General features: G+C 34.9%; 1 long non-coding RNA gene across 1 annotated transcript in view; it reads left to right on the top strand.

Annotated features, from left to right (window-relative positions):
* Nucleotides 1-4,592, top strand: part of LOC309489218 — a 9,072-nt gene extending 4,480 nt beyond the window's left edge. Inside the window, exon 3 of the long non-coding RNA XR_014202367.1 lies at nt 4,499-4,592. This is a non-coding gene — a long non-coding RNA (uncharacterized lncRNA). The remainder of the gene's footprint in view (nt 1-4,498) is intronic.
* The last annotated feature ends 356 nt before the right edge of the window (nt 4,593-4,948 follow it).

Here is a 4,948-nt window from a genome sequence, read left to right as displayed (position 1 = left end):
TTTTTGAGCTGTCTAACGCTAACACTGCTTTTGCTCTGAATCATTCTCAAATGGCTAATTAAAATGCTGAAATGTAGTGCGTTTACTGTAAGGTGTCTTAAAACCAATAACCTGAAATGTTAGCCAACTGTACAAAAACACTCACTGATATGAAGTTGTAATGCGTAATATGCCAATAATATGCCAATCAAATAAACAAATAAAATTGTGAGTAAAAGTGTGTTTTATATCAATGGCAGGAAGGCTTTTTTTTTCAATTATACCCTTTATTATTATTACAAAAATAATATTTCACAAGAACAGCAGCATTATTTTCTGGTATGTTATTGTACTATTTCTCAGCTTCACACTCAACTTAATGTTTACATTGTGCATTTATTCTGAATAAGACGATATACTGATTAAGTTGTTTACATAGGTTTTGAATTTGTTTACATGGGTTGTTTATTCACCTTTTTCGTTCGAATTCCCCATTTACTCTCATGCTACGGTCTGATTAATGACTGCATAAAGAATGTAAAGCACGTGCCGTAAAGTGCTTTGACTGCCATATGCTGCCAGTTGCTCACAAACTAAATAGAGAGTTATAGCCCGATTAAAGTGTCTACACGTATTAAATAATATGACAAAATTCGAAAAATGTTTCACGTGCCTTACAGCAATTTTCTTATCCCAAAAATTGTCTGTGGTCATATTACTGCCGTCTATGTAAACACAGCCACCGTCTGATCTTTAATCACATAATTGACACCACGTGTGGCAGAATTCAGGTGTAGAATCGCGGCACCTCACCGGACCAGGTATAAATCATCCGTGATTACTGTAGCGAGCGCTCGCCCTCACCAGCCAAGTAGCCTCTGGCTCTATATATGGAGATCTATTTATAACCCCCTGTGTCACTACCGCTGCTCTTTGCTGTTTTGCAATACACTGCAAATCTACTTCGTCTCTGTTCTTGTTCTGCTCACCAACCCATCCGTCCTCTGCCGTCGCTGACCAAAACAGCACTAGGCTACTGTCACTCCCAATGTAAATTCCAAGGCCGGAACAAAGGATTATGTTTTGGAAATATACAGGTGGAGTTGAGACCATCTGACAAGTGTTTTAGTTGATGTGCCACATTAAAATTATAGGCCTAGTTGCTGAAATTGCAGAAAGTGCTTGTGGACTGAATCCTGTTTATATATGCAACAGTGCATTATCTGATCAAAATGTACTGCTTGATACTGTTTGTAATTTAAAAAAGGAATAAAACAGGTTTTCAATTTTTTATGAATGTAAAACAAAGGGTAACATCACAGATCTTCAACATTACACAGGTCTGGTGGAGAAAGACATGGAGTAGGAACCACCTCTTCCAAATTTTAAATGCATTTAATATTAATATTAAAGGTGCATTTTGTATCTTTGGTCCTCTGGCGGTTAAAAAACAAAACTGCATGCATTTTGCGGAAGAACATTGTTTTGGTTGTGCTTCTGTGTTGAGCCAATGTTGATTCTTGTTTTATTTACTAAGTCTGTCGCGTTCTCATTTTACCAGCAGACTCTCCTTTGACGTTTTTTTAAAACGGGCGATTCCCTGAGGTTCAAGATTTAGCGGCTCCATGACAACCTTTGTCGCTCGTTAACAACTAATATGCCACTCCCACACCATACACGCATCAAAGTAATTACGGATATGACGAGACACGCACGGGCGAGTGACGTACAGTCAGGTCTAAAATATAAACACGTATAACAGGCTTACCATAGTGAATCAGGGTAAGACAAAAACATGTTTTGGAAGAAGGATTGATGATGGATTGATGTATTGAATTTTTTTTTTTTTTTTTTACAAAACAGTTACATTGTGTGCCTTTAATATTTATGTATTTAAATACTTTGTTATGATTACGAAGACATATTATAGAAATTGTAGCAATAATACATTATTAATGTATAATTATGCATTTATTTAATTTCCATCTTATTTTTAATACATTTTATTATGAGTAATATGCTTGTACACTAATACAACCTCTCTGTCTCCTTGCAGTTGTCTCTCTCTCACCTATCCTAAAAGCAAAAGTGTGAAAATAAATGTATTGCAAAATCGAACATCTTCAGATGATAACAAATTCCCAAAAAACAATTTGCATGTCTGAGAAGATATAACATATTTGTAAATTTCATAAATCAGCGAAGACAGAAGTAATTTTTCTGGTTTTATGTTATAATATGCATTAAAAATGATGGGTAACACAGCGCATTCCTCCAAAGACTGCATAAATAACACACATTTAATAAAGGTTTGATGTTCTTTCATTTTTTGCAAAATAAAAAGAAGAATAAAATCTTTTCAATTTCAGCCAGTTCTTTTGCAGAATAGGTCACGGGACTTTTTGTGTGTCAGGGAAAGAGAAAAGAAGAAGAAAAAAATCACAAGGGAAAATTACCTGACTTAATGCTTGTGGCAGCCTGTAATTTATGAGAATTTTTCATGAAAGCTCTGAGGTTAAGTAGGCAGGCAGGCAGGCCTTCTCAGTTCTGGTATTGACGTGTTTCTCCACTCACAATGAGTGACTAAAATGGCAGTTCCTTTATGGACCGTCCATGCAGTTACTTCAGAACATCTGCACATCTCCCTTAAGCCTTTTAAAATACATCAAGTCTCAAAAGTAATATTCAAGACAGGGAAAAAGAGAAAAGGCCGGAGACAGAAGAGAAAACAGAAAAGTGGGGGTAATTTCTTAAGTGCTCTTAGACTGAAAGGCAAGTTTTGTCTTACATCTAAAATTAGACTACAGGAAAACGGTAGATGACATCAGTAGAGGTCAGTAGAGGGTGCGAGGAGGACGTGAAAAGGTCAGTGTTTAATCTGAGCCTGAAACACAAAGGTCAAACTCTGAGGTCCCATATGGCATTAGAAACAACAAAATACCTCCTGTTGGCTTATTTAAATGAACAGTTTTTTGCAATTCCACCGAATGTTTTTTTTAATTCCACCACTAACAATCCATCTCTATGCACTTCTTTACACCAAAATATCAGGCTATGATCTGCCATTTATTTGCAACAGGCCTTAAATTATCCATCTTGGTCAAATTCTGTAAAACAATTATTATGAGGTAAAAATACATTTTCAATTTCAAAAGCAAGTGAATGATTATAGCAGACAAACAAATTTCTTCATTATCTATTACTGTAGTTAGATTACAGTTCTTATTTTTTGTTTTTCATATTTTCAAGGTAATATTTAAAGAAAGAATAGATATAGATAGATACACAAATAAATTCATATTTAAATAAATACATAAATACATAAATTCATAATAAATAAATCCTTAAACAAATGCATAAATAAACAATCGAACAATAAAAATAAAATAAAAAATGTATAAATAAAAAATGCATAAATAAATGAATACATAAACAAATGCATAAAAAATCAGTGCTTAAATACACAAATTCATGATAAATGCTTAAATGCATAAACAAATTAACAAAGGAATAAAAATACACAAACAAGTAATAAAAATAATGTGCAAATAAGAATCACATATAAGCTTAAACAATATTAAACAAACAAAATACATGCTTAAACGAATAAATGCATAAACACATAAATAAACATAAATAAATGCTTAAATAAATACACTGATTCGTAATAAATAATCCCTTAAATGCATAAAAAAAAATCGGTATAGGTAAAAAAATAAGTACACACATGCTTTACAGTAATAAATCATAAATAGATGCATAAACGCTTGAACAAACAAACAAACAAAAAAATAAAAACTTGTCAGCAGTGGTCAAACAACTGGCACACATGAAACATCAAGCTGTGGTGCCTGTGTGGGATACATGGGTTTGATTCTGGCCTGCATTCCAGATCCCATTCCCTTCTGTTTGAAAATGATCAAGACAAGCATCTCAAGCGCAATGGGACACATTTTTCCACTAAGCAACTGGGATGTAAGGTTGCTGGTTTAATCCCTGTAAGAACCATTGTGATTTTGAGAAAGGTACTTAAAGGGATACTCCACTTTTTTGGGAAAAATAGTTAAACAGTTGAGTTTTACCGTTTTCGAATCCATTCAGCCGATCTCCGGGTCTAGTGGTACCACTTTTAGCATAGCTTAGCATAGATCATGTGTTAATTGAATCGGACAGGACCATTAGCATCTCTCTCAAAAAAATGACCAAAGAGTTTCGATATTTTTCCTATTTAAAACTTGACTCTTCAGTTACATTGTGTACTAAGACCGACGGAAAATGAAAAGTTGCGATTTTCTAGGCTGATATGGCTTGGAACTATACTCTCATTCCTGCGTAATAATCAAGAAACTTTGCTGCCGTACCATGAGTCCAGCAGGCGTAATGTTATGACGCAGCGCCTGAAAATAGTCGACCCTATAGTCTACCGAGCTGGGGACTATTTTCAGGCGCTGCGTCATATCATTACCTAAGTTTTAAATAGGAAAAATATCGAAACTCTTTGGTCATTTTTTTGAGAGAGATGCTAATGGTCCTGTCCGATTCAATGATCTATGCTAAGCTATGCTAAAAGTGGTACCGCCAGACCCGGAGATCGGCTGAAAGGATTCGAAAACAGTAAAACTCAACTGTTTAACTCTGGGGGAGTTGTAAAATGAGCCTATTTCCAAAAGAGTAAAGAGTATCCCTTTAACCTCAGGTTGCTCTGAGTGGATTGCCTTTGTAAGTGTACTGTAATGTGAAGTGGGGAAAGAGTCTACTTTATCACTAATTACCAACAAGATCATTCCTATTGTTTGTGATCAGGTTCATTCACTTCTTTATCATAGACTTTTAGCTCTCATCACTTCAGTGAAGCTGGATTAATGAGACAGACAAAAACAAGTTTAATCCTGTTACTGCATCTTGTTATCTGACAGCAGAAAGGATCAATGAGGCTAAGGATGTGTTTGGGTTACGCTGGACCCATGAT

This window comes from Leuciscus leuciscus (assembly GCF_965113295.1).
Source record: "Leuciscus leuciscus genome assembly, chromosome: 2".
Taxonomy (NCBI): Eukaryota; Metazoa; Chordata; class Actinopteri; order Cypriniformes; family Leuciscidae; genus Leuciscus; species Leuciscus leuciscus.
Note: the sequence above shows the minus strand (reverse complement) of the source record. Positions and strands in the feature narration are given on the sequence as shown.